The sequence below is a fragment of the Halichoerus grypus genome, chromosome 4, assembly GCF_964656455.1.
Source record: "Halichoerus grypus chromosome 4, mHalGry1.hap1.1, whole genome shotgun sequence".
Lineage (NCBI taxonomy): Eukaryota > Metazoa > Chordata > Mammalia > Carnivora > Phocidae > Halichoerus > Halichoerus grypus.
In genome coordinates this window covers 28,954,106-28,974,150 of record NC_135715.1, presented here as the reverse complement: position 1 = coordinate 28,974,150, position 20,045 = coordinate 28,954,106, and positions in this window count along the sequence as shown.

Below are 20,045 nucleotides of genomic sequence, written 5' to 3'. Positions count from 1 at the left end.
CAGCACAATGAGTGCTTGCACATGACCTTGCCATCCACTGCGATCCAGAATCAGCAGCCAGGGCCACGAGCGCGCCTGCACACAGACTTTGCTAGTCCCTTCAGCCCAGTGTGACAGCTGGAGCAGAGCCATGCAGTGCAGACTTGGGCCCACATCCCACACAATTCACTCGGTTGAACAACTTGTTACCTTCCTCACGTTTTACTTTCCAAACACACGCAGCCCCTTTCCTGATGCAGGCCCTAAATGAATCTTTAAAACACTGAACATTAGGGGCACCTGGGTGGCTCAGTCGTTAAGCGTCTGCCTTCAGCTCACGTCATGGTCCCAGGGTGCTGGGATCAAGCCCTGCATTGGGCTCCCTGCTCCGTGGGAAGCCTGCTTCTCCCTCTCCCACTCCCCCTGCTTGGGTTCCTGCTCTCGCCGTCTCTTTCTCTGTCAAATAAATAAATAAAATCTTTAAAATAAATAAATAAATAAATAAATAAAACACTGAACATTACTTGAGAAGTACCAACTGTGTGCAAATGATAACGATGATACAGACGAAGGTGATGATAAGAATAATGTGCCATGTGCCTGGAAGATAGAAAGGTGTATCAGTCCTCCCTTCCCAGAGTTTAGAAACTAGATGATCAAGAAAGTCAGTCCCTAAGTATACATGGCACAAATGCTCATGATATTCATGAGAGCAATAGTAACAAAGAATCTGTTAGGAGGTTGAGAATATTTATATTGCAATGTCTATAGCTTTCTTTGTTTTATGAAATAAGTCTTTTAGAAATAAGAGCAACTTTTAAAAGATAAAGGCCTGCACTCTTTGGTGTGTGCTTTAGTGGTTTTCTTTATTTCCTTTCTGAAAAGCACAGTGCAGGGATTCTTCTGGAATACCAATCATCATAAATTCTGGCCTACAAGTGCATGACTAATCTAATTGCAGGCAGAGAGGATCGTTTGCTAATGCTCTCACTAGAGCTCTGTACTAAATGATTTGCTCAGAGAGCAATTGATGCCCCTAGAAAACTTTGAAAAATGTTCTAGTTAGAAACAACTTTGTCCATGTCATATATTTTCTGTTTTTATCTCCATCATTTTTATTCTTTAGGACATTCGGATGAAAATTTCATCTTTTGCTTGAGGGTTCATGTGCTCCTGCTTATCCCTCACCTGGAATCATGAGCTCTTTGTGACAGTATAAGATGCCAAACTGGGTGTCATGGACTGTGCAGAACCCCAACCCCCAACCACTACTTATACAAGAAAAAAAGAAAGAAAGAAAAGAAAGGCCAGTAATTTGTCTTCAGAACATGAAACCCATTACTTATAAATTACTGTTAATTATATATTGAGATAAATATAGAATCATCATTTCTACAAGCCTTGGAAATAGACAAGCTCTTAAAAATTTATTGGTGTCTTTAAGATTTGGATGATATAAAACAATAAATCATTATATATGTGTGCAGCCTTTTGAGGTCCTCAAAAAAAAAATTACTGTAGAATTGCAGATACTAAACTGCTAGCCGTGGGTATGACAGCAGCTCTGTTCAGCTCTCCCTTATATATTCCAGTGGAGGGAAACATTTACTGTTGAGAATATGGAAGAGCCAGTGACTTGCCGCAGTGCATTCCCCATTGGTGCTTACTGCTTCACCTCACCCACCACTCACCAGCGAACTCAGCCTGCCCAGAAACCCCATGTTCAGTCCCCAATACTATTAGATCTCAGAATATTATTACCCAACACCAGTCTAGAAGAGCCAAAAATAACAAGTGGAGTTGAGGTGGGGGAGAAATCTATATATAGGGTAAACTATGGATCAGAAAGGCAATACAATATGAGTTGATTTCATGAGTACATTTGGAATACCTTATCATGGACGCCATGAAGATTATCATTGACCAGTATATAAGCAACATAAAATACTTTCCGAAGGACTGGATAATAGCAATTTAATACGTTTTGACCCTTCATTCTAGTTTTATTTCCCATTGGCTGGATTTCCTTGAGATCTCAACATATCATGAGATTTGAGCTATTTCAGTTGAAGGTAACATTAGTTTCTAGACCTTTTTATTTTAAATAGGAAGTGGCAAAATACCCGTAGCCTGGGTAAAAATGATTGAGGCAAAACAGGTGTTTTGAAGGCCAAAGAGAATCTTTTTTACAATTCAGCTTTAAAGACTTCCATCGGTCAAGCAGATTATAAGTGTCCATCAAAGGCTCTCTGTATGAAGAGCAATACACATGTAAGCACACACAAAGCATGGGGCACAGTCCTCCCCACAAAAGTTGACAATCTACTTGGATAGATGGTAGCAGGGCACTTTAAACAGTTGGAAAATAATGAATCACGATATGAAATACTGTAAAAAATGTACTTAGAGGTGAGGGATGGATGAGAATTGCCATTACCAATAAGTATCTAATATATGTAAAGTATATAGGGAAAACCAGGAGCTTTGGAGATTGACAGAACTAGGCCGGAATACCAACTCAATTACTTACTAGCTGTATGATGTTGGATACTTTACCTAAACTCTCTGAGCCTTGGTTTTCTCATCTTTGAAATGGAGTTAATACATAGTTCATGGGTGTGAGAATTAAACCAGCTAACATGTGAAGAATCTGGTATAGTGCCTGGCATACAGCAGAAACACAGTGAATACTTGTTTCCTTCCCCTTTCCTGTGGAGGATTCTGGGATATCAAAAAATACAAGTCCTAAAGTCCACAAATTTCCAATCTAATTAGGAAGATGAGGCAATGCTTCTAGAGATGAAAAACACATAAGAAAAGAAGGAAAAGTGGCATCTATGTATGCAGTAGGGTTCACAGGGCTAAGAAGGAGAGAGGATGTTGAACAGATATGATCATGGGAGATTTTCCAGAGCTAGGAGATAGAATCTGAGTGGTTATGGATGTGCAAGACAGAGAGTAGGCAAAAAGGCAAGGAAGCCCACACTGAGTTTGGCATTTGGTGACTAGATGGGTTTACTGAGCCATCATGAAAGACAGAGCTGAAGACAACGAGGTGGGGGGCAACTAAACTAGATCAAGGGGTTCAGAGCTACAGGCAATGGGAGACCCTGGAATTTTTTGAATGGGAGAATGACATATCAAAGAAGTGATTTAGAAAATAATCCAACAATACAGCTTCATGCGGGTTTGTTTCCTTCCAAGTCAACTATAAGTTCCTAAATCAAAGGAACTATGCCCTCATCCACCTGGGCTAGCACAAGTGACATTCTATTAAGCTGCAGCAATAGGTTTATTTTTATTCCTGTTACACTGGATGGCAGAAAGCATTCCACTTGTTTGTCTTTGATTATTACAAAGTATTTTTCATTAACTACATAAACATTCTACACTATTGATGCAGTTCAGGCTCAGGCAATATTTGGATACAAAAGACCTGGCTTGCCAGTGAATGTCGTCAGAAGCTGTATTCTATGCATGAGTTTCAGTGATCTTCAACTCTTACTGGATATCCTACTATTTCTTATCTTTGAAATTCTACTCTGAATTGTGGGATCAAGAGGGTTTCTAGTATACTCAAAACACCCCAGAGCAATGCACTTGACTTTTCTGAATGCTCTTAAAATGCATGATGGTTGTTCAGAAATTTACTATGCACCTAGTATTCTCCACAGATATCAGAGGAACCTCATAAATATCTAGAGAAAACAAAAACTTTGTCTTAAAATAATTTTGCATGGAATTTTCCAGGGTTTATATTACCCTATATATATTCATAAGACATAAAGCTTGGGAGTTGAGAAAGACCTTAGGAAATTCTCAAATAGTTTATTACTTACAGGGCAAAATCAATTGTACCCTCCTCAGTAGCTCCTGCAGGGGGCTACTTTTCCCACAGCTCTTCTTTGTTCATAACCATACACCAACTTAAGCTAATATGGTATTAATACAGTACTCTAAAATGGAACAGTGAGATCAAATTTGAAAAGTCATTGAAAGAATTAAGCAAGATGAAGCACATAAAATTTAGCACAGTGCCTAACACATAATAATCATTCATTAAATGTCAATAATCATTATTACTATTGAAGCAGATTAGTCTTCATTATCATAACTTTTCAAGATGGGAAAGAGTTACCCATTCTTATTGAGCCAGTGCCACAGTGGAAAATAAGGCCAGGTTTTTCTTTGATAGAGAATTATACGATAGTTAAAAATTTATTCAACAAAGCTTTTTTAAGAACTTTCCTTATTGTCATGCACCGAAATAGGCACAGAGTGCCCAAAGATAAATAAGACCAATTTCTCATTCTCTGGAGTCTCACAGTCAATTGGGAGGCACATACAGAGATATAATTGAAATCCAAAGGAATAAACACTATGACAGAGTTATCTTTCAAGTGCCATGAGAATACAAAGGAGAGAGCAATTAACTCAATATTGGAGGTTAGAAGAGAGAGAAAAGGATTATTTAATTGGGCCTTATTAAGAGGATGAAATTGTGTTGAACAGAAAATGGAAGGAAAGGGCATTATAGGCTGGGTAAATATCATATGCTGAGAATCAAAAGTATGAAAAATGTACTCTGTCATGGGAAAAGAATACCTCTGGGTTTTTTTGGTTATTTGTTGTTTTTTATTTTATTTTGCTTTGTTGTTTTTCATTTTTATTTTGTTGGTTTTTGTTTTTTAGAGCCTGAGTTGACATTAGAAATGTAGGTGAAAGATGGTTAGGAAATGGATGGCTGCCCACATGGTTTAAATAGATAACATGTTAAAGAAAATTTAATGAATCTTGATCAAATCTTTGGATCAAATCTGTGTTTTCAAAAGAAAAATGGTGGCTAGCATGGATAGATTGAAGGTAAGCAGGCGAGAGAGCAGAAAGACCATTCTAGATGATACTCTAACAGACCCATCAAGAAAGGATGGCAATGTGAACTAAAACAATGAGTCTAGGAATAAAAAGCAGGGCATGTTGACTGATGAGGAACAAGAAATGAAGGAAAATATTTAGGGGTGGGGGGTGGAACTCAGAGCATTCTAACTAAGCAAGGGTGAAATGGCACTTACAGATCAGGGATGCCAGAGGAGATAAGATTTAAGGGAAAACATGTATTAGGTTTGGCCAACTGCTGTCACAAACAACCTTAAAATTTCAATAGCTTAACAAAGAGAACTATGTTTGCTTGTTTAAGCCCAAATGATAGAGATAGTCTATCTCTGCTCCACAGTCATTTAGAGATTTAGGCTCCTTCCATTTTTGGTCCAGCCATGCCCAAGGGCCACACAGATCTCTGCTGGACCTTCAACATCCAGCAGGCAGGCAGGTGGAGAATAGAGAGTTTTATGAGCCAGGCCCAGAAATGTGCACAGAACTTTCATCCACACTCTACTAACCAAACTTCATCACATGGCTACACCTAACTGCAAAAAAGTCTGGGAAATGTGGTCTGGAGATATAAGCAGGAAAAAGAAGAAAATGAAATGATTTGGTGAAAAAATAACCAGTCTGTGTCACAGGACATCTAAGTGAAAGTGTCCAGAGAGCAGGTAGATCTCTGAAATGCAAAAAAGTCCTAATGGGAGCTACAGATGCAGGAATCATAACTATGCAGAAAGAATAGATAGCGTGGTCAGGAGACAGTGTGTAATAGAAAAGAAGGGAAAATTAGGTACAACTATTATATGGCAATTCTCTATCCTTGCTCTTTTGGAGAGCAGAACAGTATGGCCACCTAAAAACCTAGATGTGTGAGTGTGTGTGTCCCTGACTGATCATCCATCTCTCTCTCTCTCTCTCTCTCTCTCTCTGTCATCTATCTCTACACTTACATATCGAATGCCTGCTAAGGACAAGACACTGTACTAGAGACTTGGGATCTGGCTGTGAAGCATAAGCCCTTGTAGAGCTTACATTCTCTCAAGAAAGATGGCATTAAAAACAAATTGTTCTATTATTTGTATCATTTGAATTGTGATAAAAGGAACAAATCAGAAATACAAGAAAGGATGAGAATATAAAGGAACTACTGACTGGTCTACACAGAGGAGGCTTGAGAGAGTTTCATGTGAGCCACAAAGATGAGTAAGTTATGAATGCCAGCCCTGAAAGAAATAGCTGATGAGGGGAAAGCGTAACACCCTCGTATATACAAGCGTATTACAAATCAGAAAGCTAGCAGTGCATCTAAGAAAGATACACGTAAAGTGCTTGTGAGCGTCTAGAAGGGAGAGGTGCCTCTTAAGGAGAGGAAAGATGTCCAAGTGGAAAACACTGGCCTTTACAGTGTGCCTTCAAAGACAAAGTGTGGAAATGTGGAGGGGCCGAACTTCCAGCCGCGAGAAAAGGGTTGAGGTGATTACAACTGTGGGAGGTGGGACGGCATGGAAAATGTTTAGGAATTAATTTCACTGGAACCTACAGAGGGCAGGGCCAAAAAGATCATTTGGGAACAGATACTGGGTTGGACTGGGGAGACTAAAGACTAAAAGAAAGCAACTGGGAGCCTATTTTAACTACCCCAAAAGAGGTAATGAATGAATTGGGTTATTGGCAGTGGCCCTGAAGGAAAGGAGTGGGATGGGTTTGAGTCAGAGGAATTAGAAGCACTAGGACCTATCTCTTAACAAATATTTATTGAACATCTACTGTGAACCAAATATTATTAGAACCTGGGGCCAAGCCTCTCTTCCTTTGTTCACTGATGCTTCAGGGGGCAAAAGAATGTCCAGTTATGCAGACATCATACAGTTCTTTCTTCCCTGCATGGCCTTCTGGAGAGTCATTATTATTATTGTCATTTAATTCCTTTTACCCCACATATCTCGTAGTTCTTGTCCTTTTACCAGTCTACCTGCAAATAGCTGGCTGCTTTAGTGAGAAGTGAAATAATGTCAAGCTCTAGATATACTGAGGTCCACACGTACACAGCTAGGCATGCCATGTCACACTAGATACATGTTATGTTGGCCTAACGGACTTTATATTTGCACAAACTGTGAACTGGCAGTTGGTATTTATATACAGCCCGTCCCCCAGGGATGACCCATGGGCATGCAAGTCTTCCAGAGCTAGCAGCCCTCTCTGAATGCTGATTGTGTAATGTGTTTTTATAGAAACATATCCTAATGTGTATATCAAACTTGGAGCTGTCTATGTACGCCTTTATTTAAAATAAAACACAACAGTGTTTAGCTGTGCAAATAGGAAAGGTGCTTCCAAATAGGTTTCAATTTGGGCCACTCTCCATAAATCTCTTCCAATATCTTTGCTTTCTGTTTTCAAAAGAAAAAAAAAAGCCATTGGTGTGCTAGCATATTAGAGTTTTTTGCTGGTTATTCACAGTGTGAAATGAGCATCACTAAATAAAGCAGCTGCCAAATGAATACATTCCGGTTACAAAGAGAAACCACTGTATGACTAAAATCTTAAATCTAATTAAGGAATTTCCAAATGCCATATCTTTGAAACCTTCCAACAACAACAAAAAATACATTTCAGCTGGGACCTGTGAATTGCTAGCTTTGGACATAAAAGAAACAGCTTGTTCTAAAGCTGAACTTCTGTAAATTACTGAGGCTGTGTCTTTCATAACCCTGTTATGATGGAACATTTCTCTGCTGAAACCTTTGGGTGGTAATGTCTGGGAGCACTTCTCACTGCCAATGAGTTCTTCTGTAAGTGGTTAAATAAATACAGTGCACATTCTGAAGTCATTGTGTTGATTTCAGTAATCAAAATCAAGAATTAAAATGGATGCTGAAAGTGGTTTGTACATGTAAAAGTGGAAAATACAGGTTCAAAGAGTGTATTTTAGCAACTGGTACTCTCCCATGGCCGTGCAAGTAGTTGCTTGCTGGGTATACATATTTTCTAAATTTAAGATGGAATTCGAGCTGAAACCAGAACAACAAAGAAAGCCGTTCTGTGCTATTGTAGAAAAGAAGAATCTTAATGTTTCTGCACATCCAAAGAACAGATGTTTCTTTTCTCATCCTTCCCTTTTCTGTTTTAAAAGATACTTTTAAAAATATTTAAGCAACATTTAAAATGAGAAAAGAAAATTTTGGAACAATTCCAAATAGTACAAAACATTCATGACTTTTAAAAAACAAAGAAAATAAATCTATTTCTTATCACACTCCTTAGGCTATGTATCTCTATACTTGGACGACAGACACTGAAATATCTGGATGCAAAAAATATCCATCCAATTACTCAGTATTTGATCTACAAAATGATGTGACTATTTGACATTCATAGAGCAAAATATGCAAATACCACTATTTCTCTTTTCAAGTATATATTTTACCACAGAGCTAGAATTTTTTTAAAAAATATAATAATCAAGGACTCGGTGCCCTAAGAGTAAGTTTTGCAACAACACTTTCCATGTTTTGCAGGGAAAAGAGGTAGGTAGGCCTCTATGATACAGATAATAATTCAGTTCTGCATTTTATTATGTGTGGATGTGCATAAAAGAAGGCTTAGTGTTATTCAAGTTCGTGGAGAATTGTGCTCTGGAGGCTTAAAATATTTTAGAATGATCTTTCTTGCCATATACATAACTTACAACTTATTTAAAGAATGATCACAGCAAATTATTTTACAATAACAAGTATTGTTATTAATACAGTATTGTTATATTTTGCCTTTTCAACCTCCTATACATGTGCTATTCTTGCCAAGTGAAGAATTAGAAAGTCTTTGTTGACTGCATTTAATGGAACCGTTGCCATAGACAAATGTTTGTGTGCGTACATTTTACACTTGTTTATGTGCCTATGCACATATACATGCATATCTGGGTATAATCTATATGCACGTATATACCACTACAAATCCACATAGGTTTACAGATAAACTCACATTCATATGGGTGCTTTGTTGAGTTCATATGATCAGCAACCAATATGTTGCTTGGCCTTTTTTCTCTCTTTAAACAAAGAGCCAGATTTGCCTCTGGCCACACTGTGCACTCCGTAGAACATACACCCAACTTCAAAAGGACCATGGAAGCGATGAGCTTTTGAAGCCAGGCAGAAGGCATATGTCTGCGTGCCTTCAGGCACAGGAAGGTCAACCAATGCCCTTCTGGTCACACAGAAGGTATGTCTCTGTGATCGAACTAGCCTAGAAGGGTCTCAAACTACTCAGTTCTGTGTTACTCTATCCATACACATGAAAGCTAATTTTTATTAAAAGCATCGTGAATGCCCTACAAGACATTACCTCCTTAAGTATCAGTTCATGGACAGAAAAAGTGGTTAATGGAGTGAATTTCTAACACTAGTTAGTAACAGTTACCCCTCACTGGGTGTTTACAATATGCCAGGCTCTCGTGTATTTTGTATCTATTTAATCCTTACAATCCTATTACGTACCATTATGACTCCCATTTATTGATTTTATTTCTACTTCATCCTTGTTGTATCTCTATGAGACATGGACTCATATCACCCTCGGGTTATAGATTCTGAAACCAATGCTTAGAGAAGGAATTTGCCATGATCACACAATCGGTGAACGGCCGAGCTGGGATTGGAGGTGAGGTTTTGGTGTCTCCAGAACGTATGCCACCACTTCTCAAAATGTGACACGGCTATCATTTATTGAACACTCAAAATGTACCAAGCATAATCTCTCTGATACTCATAACACATTTTGAAGTAGAGATTTTTATTGTCCTCACTTCACAGATGAAGAAACTGACCCAGGGAGTGCTTTTAAATCCTACATATTCCGCCTGTCCCGTGGAATTTGCATACATCTCTGTCACCCGAGCTGGAGACCAGAGCAGAAAGCACATTACAGGGCAGAATTGGAACCCAGTCCATAAATTCCTGTTGAATCACTCTTCTTCCTGGTCACTTTCTTGTCCGTGAGAGCCATTGGCAATCCACATCTAAATAATCTTAAGCAAGAGACAAGCCCCTCATGGAGAATTGGTGATGAGATCCCAGCTGCAGGTCATCTTTCATAACCAACACTGAAGTGCCCTTTGCCGTATAAATCTGTGTGGGTCACAACACCGCCCCCACCAAGGCCGTGCCTCACGCTGTGTGCGAAGACGGTGCAGAGCCTTGTCTATGGCTGCAACTGGAGCCCCACAGACTGGTGTGCGCTCTTCCCAGCATGGCCCTCCCTCTGCTCCGGTGGGAACAAGTACTCAGCACGGTGCATTGGACAGCACTTTGCATCTCCCATTGTCTTTAAAAACAGAGCTTCCGCCCTGAATATAAGGCCTCTCTTAAGAGAATCTAAAGAGTCCTGCGCTGCTAAGGAAGGAGGCAGCTTCCACGTCCGTGTGATGATGCTGTCGTCCCTCCAGAGCAGAGGCCCCCCTGCCGAAGCTGCTCGGCCCATCCCCCATGCGGCTTGTGGTGCCCACGGCGTGCTCGGCAACGTCCGCTCGCTGGTGCTCCAGTCACCTGCCGGCTCTTCACCAGACAGAGGAGCTGCACAGCCAGGTTGTGGGAGGCCGGTGCCCGGACTGCCGCAGGCGGGGTCCGTCCCCTTGGCCGTGGCTGAGGCCGGAGCGGAGCGCGCGGGTCAGGCGCCACGGGCACGCGGCTCCTCAGGGCTCCGTGGCTGCAGCCGGAGCCTCGCACTGCACACTGCATCCCCCCGGAGGGAGGCAGCCCCACTCCGAGCGAGAGCGGTGTCCACGCCGGTACAGTCTGGCTCGGCTTCACCCGTTCTTCCATGGAAGCAGGGTATATCAATTAGCCACATGACGCATCAAAGATAAAGTCCAGGAAAACGGCCCCGTTCAGCGACTGCCTTCGCCCAGAGGAAGCCGCTTGCTGTGATTCTTCAGCTCTCCGCCGTCGTGTCGCTGGCCAGCCTCCCGGATCCAGTCAGCCATCGCTAAGGGCCCGGGCACAAGGACACGCCCCCCACTCTTGTGTTCCCACAACGACCAACGTTCCCGCCACACAAAATAAAATTAATTATATTTGACTTTTCCCTCAGTACAATGGTAACATGTTGACTCTTCCTGAGATCATTTGTCTCACTTTCAAAAAAGGGAGCGAGAACGGCTGCAGTCCATGCGCGAGCACGCATGCGCGCGCACACGTGTATCCGTCTACACCCAGCCTCGGTGTCTACAGTGACACGCTGCCGTAGACTCCTGTCGCCGCCAGCCCAGCTTCAGCCCTCGGAGATCGCCAGAAGATGATACAAAAAGGGAGGGTTCTCCCATTACATCGACTTCCAAAACCTAAAAGAGGTAGTCTCCAAACAGCCCATTTTTTCCTTGATAAGTATATGTTAAAAACAAAACAAGGCAAACCTTAAAGCCCCATTCCATGACACACACATCATGTTGTTTTATGAGCTTGCAGTGTCTGTGAAAACTAATACGCCTTCCTTTTCATTGTGTGACTCAACAGAGAGCAGCAACAGTCTAAAAAACACATTATGAGTGTCTGCTTGCTCTTTCTCTAAAAACCCACAAACAAACAGAAAAAGCCACCACAGAATAAGCATCAGAAGCTTGGCATCTTGTGTATTCTTAAGCCAATGACCTCTTGGCTGCCACTCTTCTGGGTGACTAACTCATCTATTGAATAAACATTTACAGGGAACCAATTCTGTTCCTGACTTGCTAGACTTAAGGGGGGAAAAAAGAAGGCATGCCATACATGGTCCCTGTGTTTATGGAAATCAAAATCTAAGGAGACAGGTGACATAGCAAAATAATAGCTCCCATTTACTGAGTGCTCACAGTGTAACAGACATTGAAACTAACATAGATTATGTAGTTTAATAAACAAGTACCTGCAAAACAGATAGTCCTAGCCTCATTTAGAGATAAAGAAACTGAGGCTCAGAAAGTTTGTATAACCCTTGCCCACGGCCACTCAGCTAGAAAGTAGCAGTACCTAGGCTCATCCCCAGGTCTGTCCAGCTGCGGGCTTATACCTGTTCTGCTGTCCCAGAAGGGCAGACATGGAGGTGAATGCATATTTCTTTGGGAATATAGCTTGGTGGTTAAGATGGTCTCTTCTTAGAATCGCTCCGCTCACTTCATCTCCTATGATTCCAAGGACCCTGAGTGGACCAAGTCTTCCCTCCAGCCCTCCCCAAGGGAAAACTCAAGTGAAAGTCCTTTGGTGAATAAACTCAAGTGAATGATCAACAGCTCTGCCAGCTTCTTATCCCACTAAAAGAAGAATAGGTTAAGCAAGCTGGCCACGAAGAAGTTAAGGGACTATCCACTTAGCACTCTCTACCTGGCATGTAGGAAGTAAATGATAAAGAGTTGTTGTTACTGAAAACCAACATGGTGGGGTGGGCTGGGGCATGATGGGAAGGGCCTGGTGAAGGCATATGGAGAACTCGAAGTACCCTTTCATTTCTGTGATAAGCAGGGCATCAAATACCTCTGAACCCCAGAGCAACACCAGTAGTTGAATTTCAAAGATAAAAAGTGGGAAAAGAATAAGAACAGGGGACGACACAGGTGTCCTAATGTCCTAGCTCATGCGTACATACAAGGCCAAACTGCCTATTCCAGAGAATGAGCTCTCTTATCTGGATTCTGACAACTATCAGGATATTGTGGTCCCTTTTTATGTTCTGTATATTCACAGAAAATATATAGATTTGTTGAGCCTGCCCAGCTACACTTGCTTTCTGTGTAAATCTTTCTTATTCTTAGGATGTGCAAATTAAGTTAATAAAACACAGAAGTCAACAGCTTTAAAAAAAAAAAAAAAGGCAAGCTCGTGATCATAATCATCATTAGGACAACCAGCACATTTTCTTTGTATAGGGCCAAACCATGTTTATTCACTTATGAACTGGCATCCCAGGGATTGATAGTTTTAGCCCCTCTTTTTTAACACCTGAATGACTAGGGCACACAGGATCTCCAACAACTTGAACCGGTTTTCTATCTGTGAAATGCAGAAAAGTGATTTCAGAAAAAACTAATATGGTCATATTTTTTAAATGTATCTATATAGTTATTTAAAACGCAAGGGATAACAGATGGACCATGGTGTCCCACAGTTGTGTTTAATTTAAATAAAATGAAGAATAATACAGAGGGAGTTTTATGGGGTTTTTTATTTAAATTCAATTTAATTAACATATAGTGTATTATTAGTTTCAGAGGTAGAATTTAGTGATTCATCATTTGCATATAACACCCAGTGCTCATTCCCTCAAGTGCCTTCCTTAATGCCCATCACCCAGTTACCCCATCCCCCCACCCACCTCCTCTCCAGTCACCCTCAGTTTGTTCCCTATAGTTAAGAATCTCTTATGGTTTGTCTCCCTCTCTGGTTCTGTCTTATTTTATTTTCTTTCCTTTCCCCTATGTTCATCAGTTTTGTTTCTTATATTTCACATATGAGTGAAATCATATAATATTTGTCTTTCTCTGACTGACTTATTTCGCTTAGCATAATACCCTCTAGTTCCATCCACATCATTGCAAATGGCAAGATTTCATTCTTTTTGATGGCTGAGTAATATTCCATTGTGTATATATACCACATCTTCTTTATCTATTCATCTGTTGATGGACATCTGGGCTCTTTCCATAGTTTGGCTATTGTGGACATTGCTGCCATAAACATTGGGGTGCACATGCCCCTTCAGATCACTACGTTTGTATCCTTTAGATAAATACCTAATAGTGCAGTTGCTGGGTCATAGGGTGGCTCTATTTTTAACTTTTTGAGGAACCTCCATACTGTTTGCCAGAGCAAGCGTACCAGCTTGCATTCCCACCAGTGGTGTAAGAGGGTTCCCCTTTCTTCAAATCCTTGCCATTATCTGTTGTTTCCTGACGTGTTCACTTTAGCCATTCTGACAGGTGTGATGTGGTATCTCATTGTGATTTTGATTTATACTTCCCTGATGCTGAGTGATGTGGAGCATTTTTTCATGTGTCTGTTGGCCATTTGTATGTCTTCTTTGGGGAAATGTCTGTTCATGTCTTCTGCCCATTTCTTGACTGGATTTTTTGTTTTTTGGGTATTGAGTTTGATAAGTTCTTTATAGATTTTGGATACTAGCCCTTTATCTGATAAGACATTTGCAAATATCTCCTTCCATTCCATAGGTTGCCTTCCAGTTTTGTTTCCTTTGCTGTGCAAAAGCTTTTTATCTTGATGAAATACAAGGGCGGGTTTAGGTATAATTTGCGGCCTGGAAGAAAAAAATGGCCCATGATCAAATTATCAGTAGGCACATTCTGTCTTCCTGTTCAGATCATTTGAAATGATCAAAGGTCATAAAATCAACTGTTATTTTAAAGATGGAGCTTTTCTTTGATTGCATAAGTATTAAAGAACTCAATGCAATTTCTGTTTCACATGCCATCTTTTCAGGAATGATCATTTGGGCCAAGTAACTCCAGTGAAGAATCTTTTGTATCATCATTTAATCTGATAAAATAATTACCAATAGATGACAGTAAAACATATTGCAGATACCAAGAGCTGTATAAAATCTTAATAAAATGAAATTCCAGTGCCCCACAGAATGCATTCCCAAAAACTAGCACTTTCTGTCCCCTACAGAAATGGAATACGTGGAAAAAGCCAACAATGAAAGGGAATGTTCTACTTAGTCTTGTCCACATCTGAATGTCACTTTCCCCAAAATGTAAAGCCCAAACACCAGCTCTCACTAGGACCCAGTATTGGGCAAACTAAGCCAAGTCATTTCTGTATTTCTTAGTCACAGATGATATTTAATGCACATCAGTGAAAGATCATGATTTTGTGTGCAGATGATCTAAAAACTTCAAAGGTTTTGAATTGAGGTTCCTTTGGAGGAAAAAAGTGCCATCCATGGGCTATGCCTCCTGAGGTTAATATAAACCTGTAAGAACCAGAGGTCATTACTTCTGAAGAGACAACTTTCTGTTTTTATCAGTAAGTCATCCCTAAGTTACTTGTACCTACTGCTGTAAAGAAGAGGCAGCTAAAAGCTATATATATATTTTTTCCTTAGGTGGTTGGGAGTGGGGGGGGGTAGTTATCTTTTCTAGCTTTGTATTTTGGCAAGCCAGGGCTAAAATCAAATGCAAAAGCAATTCAGTTAAGACTGTTCAGCTTTACTCTGGTGAGTACTAACTACAGTGCAGGTGGTTTTTACCATGAATATGTGTGATTTACATGGATTTATTTTCCAACAGCTCCAAAGAATAATGAATGCTTCCTAGTGTTGTGTAGACTTCCCTGTGTCTATTTATTTCACATAGGCCTTCAAATGTTCTACTGTGTCTGGCAACATGCGTTGATGAGTTGATTTATTCATCTTGTTTTCCAATTTGTAATGACAGCTTTTAAATTAAGATACAGTTTTGAAAGGTATGAATAAATGGGTAAGGAAGCCCCAGTGGGCAGAAATGATGTTCCTCAGGTTCCTTGCATGAAAAAGCCCTCCCTGAATTCTGCATAGCCAATATGGAGAAGCTTTAAAGTACCCTCACATCCTATTTCACTGGGCTGAATCTCATTTATCCCCTAAATAGGGTGCTCTGAATATCCCCGACTGGCATCCATGAAAAGTAAAAATCTCCATAGAGTTTCAACTAAAATGTCATCAGATAATTAGATTGAAAATTCACTGGCTGAAAATCTACTCACCATTTGTTAGAAGAAATTTGTTTTTGCACATTTTTTTCCCCTATCTTTTATATTATAATGAAATCCTAAGAATTCATGTTTAGGAAAATACCAAAAAAAAAAAGTCTTAATTAATGAATTGATAAAGCAAAAAGGACTTCTCCAAAATTGAGGTGGAAACCTCTAGCTACATTTTTATGTCATTTGGTGGGGCCCTGGTTTAGATTCAAAGGGGACAAAAGCAGTGTGATGCTTCTGTGTTTCCTTGCTTACTGCTTCTTTGCACCCCACCCCCTCACCTCGATAATTCTAAAGCCTCTTTCATGGCTGACTCAGGTGTTTTTACCATTTTGGCTCAGCAGTCCTGCACCTTTCCCCTTTTTCTATATATATGTTCTTTGTGATCCAAACCTGTTCTGTTGTTCATATTTTGCATGAGGGGTTCTCCCAGTTCAGCAATATCCACAGGAGTCTCCCTGCCCCGACCCCGCTCCCTTGTTTTTTATCATTTCTACTTCTTGGAGAGCTTTTTTTCATACCTCAGAGCATAATCTACCACTTGTACTTCTGACATGTGAGGATTTTAAATCTTTCCTTATTGTTTGTCTGCTTTTTACTTGTAGTTGGTCCCCACAGCCCTAGACCAATCTCTTGTGTTTTCAGTGATGCAGATGTCTGTAATGAAAGGGAACACTTGGGAGTACTGCAGAGAAAACACAGCAATTCTACCATAACCAGAGCTACAATGTTAAATGATTTTGAGCAAAAAAAAATTAAATAAATAAACGCTAGAAAGCAAATTGAAAGAAGTCAAAGCCTTGCGTTGTCATTCAAAAGAATTAAACAGATGAGACACTCACAAAGCCATATGTACACAAGCATAAATACCGCAGGTCCTATCCAGAACACTCAGTCTGGAGAGATTTGTACACTGTTGCTCTTGGTGAATATACTTCAGCATATAATCTCTTCATACAAAGGGAATGAAAGTTCTAACAACCTTTTTATCTTCGCAGGTTCGTGAGCGTTGCATTAACTTCTAAGGAAAGTGTCAGTGTTTAGATGAACGGAGGAGAATAATACTATGGTGAAAAGTTTACACAAAATCTCTACAGTATTCCAAAGTCCAACTGAAAGGGACTGATTCATGGAATTATTTTCACAAATGCTTTTAGACCCATTGACTTTTCCTCTTTTATAGATTAGACAGACCTGGCATTGATGTCCTGAGTCATTTTCTCACCCAATCTGGTGCTTTCACTGGGCTATGGCTCCAGGATAAACTGGCCACCATCACCCTATATCTAGAAATTTCTCATCTAACACATTATTTCCTTTTTATAGATATCTTCAAATGCTAAAAAAAATATACAATTATGTTATTTCAAGGCCAGATATTTGAACAATTTAGGTAAAATTACTCTTCTGCATATATACCTCTGCAAGTATTCTTCACAAGGGTCTTTGCTCCTAAGAATTAGTTTTGTTGAAATTTCTGAGTCACAAACATATCTAGTGTTTCTTTTGGATTCCCTTTGTTCATTATCATGATATCAATGCAAATTATTTGAGAATCAAATAAGTGGTTAGCTATAATGAATATATGTGGGTAAAACCAGCTACCGCTTCTCAGTAGATGTACTGATCTATCAAGTAACAATCGCCACATCACATTAAGTGATGATAATGCTTAGACTGTTAATAAGGCCCAAACTGTTTTCAGATATTTTGAAGCCCACGAGTAGCCATCTAAAAAGAAAGCTGGGTAAAATTGGCATTTAAAAGACACACTTAAAGATCTCAAATGGAAATGAAAAATGGCACTTTAAAATATACACTCTGCAATGGCAACTGAAATTACTTTCTAATTAGTATCAATCATTTGAGGGGTATTATTCTAAGTGGTGATCTTGCTAGTAATACATTAATATTATTGCTCTGCATTAAAGATGTTTATCAAGGGACCCCTGGGTGGCCCAGTAAGTTAATTGTCTGCCTTCAGCTCAGGTCATGATCCCGGCGTCCTGGGATAGAGCCCTGCATTGGGCTCCCTGCTCAGCGGGGAACCTGCTTCTCCCTCTCCCTCTGCTACTCCCCCTGCTTGTGTTCTCTCTCAATCTCTCACTCCTGTGCGTGAATAAATAAATAAATAATCTTAAAAAAATAAATATATTTATCAAAATTAAAGAAATCAACACCAATGTTGCCTTTGAGGGATATGAATATACTTTTGGGCATACTTATATAATATAGCCTGAGGAAAAAGTTTCTTGTTCAACTAAAAATCAATTAAAGCCCTAAACCGTGAAGCAAGTATATAAATCCTGCCTGCAAAAGGAGGAGCAATTGCCAGTCTAATGAGCAAAGGAGTCCGTTTCCTCTCTGAGCTACATGGATGTGAGTCATTGAAGATGATGCAATGATATGAATGACTTTCTCCATCACTAGTGGCTTATTTTGTGAAGAGGCAAAAATAACCTCTGGTTAAAAAGATACCTCAGTGAAGTGTGTGGAACTGATGTCATTCTCAAGGAGCCCAGTTTAAGTTTAAGGAACTTTGGGAGGGAATCCACATGCTTCCATTGGCCAGTGGTGATTCTTCAAAGATTTATGAATAAGTGATTTTCTTTCACCAACAGATTAGGAACAAGTGAAACATGAAGGAAATATTTGTCTCCAATGAAAAAACAACCTTCTAACTAGGCTTATTTCTTTTTTTATCTGATCTAAATGAATAGAACTTCACTTTGGTGAAAAGAATTAATCCTCCCCCCCAACTTTATTGAGGTATTATTGACAAAGTTGTATATACTTAAGGTATACAACTTGGTGTTTTGATGTGCATATACATCGTGAGTTAATCAACACATCCACCACTTCACATAGTTACCGTGTGTGTGTGTGTGTGTGTGTGTGTAGTGAGCACACCCTAGCACATTTCCAGTATACAGTGCAGTACTGTTAACTATAGTCACCATGTTGTGCATTCGATCCCCAGAACTTATTCATCTTCCATAACTGAGACTTTATACTTTCTGACCAACATCTCATTTCTCTCTCCCCCAGCCCCTGGTAATTACCATTCTACTCTCTGTTCCTATGAGTTTGGCTATCAGAAAGAACTCCCAATTCTACACACCACAATTTTGTAAGAAATATGTAAGTTACCTTCTATGTGTCTGGTACATAGCAGATGTTTAATTAATGCTATTAAATTTGATAAAGGAATTACATAATCAACTTGGTTATATGAAGTAGAGTTTGGTTCATGTTCTATAATGATAAATAAAAAAGTTAAAAATGGATAATAAAACAAGATCTCCAGGTTAAGGAAATTCATTTAATCTTGAACAATGAATAGAAACTTGTAAAATATGGATAAAATATGTGCAGCAGGTACACATTTAAGAAATGGCAAAATGTGAATATTTTGAATGAATATTTAGACTTGCAAAGCCATTTAGTTATATTATGAACCAAAGCATGTGATTTAATTTGTTAAACTTCAAGTTATACATATTTTCCAGGCGCTGGCATGATCTATTAGAAAGAGCATATTACCTGAGGTTTGTAATTGTGGCAATAATTATGGCAGTACTTCTGCCAACCTCTCAGGCTTGTATCTGGCATCCAGCCCACTTGTAAATCAGACCCTTTGTTTGCTGGCTGTTGGATGTAAGACAAGTCAATTAAAGCTCCCTACTCGGTAGGCGCAGTGGTGGAGTCTTGACCTACATTAGCTCCATTTTCATAACTCTGAAAATAGAGATTATTATCACCATTTCACAAATTAAAAACCCAAGCTTCAGAGAGGTCCAACAGCCATATATAAAGTGCATAGATCAGCCTCTGGCATATAGAAAGTTCTTTTTAACATACTGTCACCCCACGATTAAATACTATGAGGAAGGCCTGCTCTGTTCTGAATAATGGTCAAGGGGGCCTGCTCGAGTCTGAAACTCACTGGGCTAGCATCATGTCCCAGCTCTCTCACTTGTTATTTGTGACCTTGAGCAAGATTCAGCCTCTCCATGACTTGGTTTCCTCATTCGTGAGTGGGGGTTATAACTTGATCTCTTTCATTAAGCTGTCTGAAGATTAAATGAAATAACACATGGAAAGCACTTAACGTATTACCAGACACATAAGAAGCGTTCATGGTGATGTGTGTGGAAGTAGTCTGTGAAGCATTTAAATGTTCTACATTGTTTGTCTTCATCTAAATTTATAATCACAGACATAAAGCCAAAATAAGATTTTCTGAAAGCAATCATTTTGTAATGACATACAATTCAATATAATAATAGCTCTTTTTCAAAAAGAATAATACCACAGCTCAAAATAAAGAAACCATAGATGTGATAGGATGCTATTTGGCAGTGGGCACACAAAGGGCTTGTATTTAAATTCAAAAATGTCTTTGCATTTTTCTTTTTTTCCTCACATTAAAAAAAAAAATGTTTCAAAGAC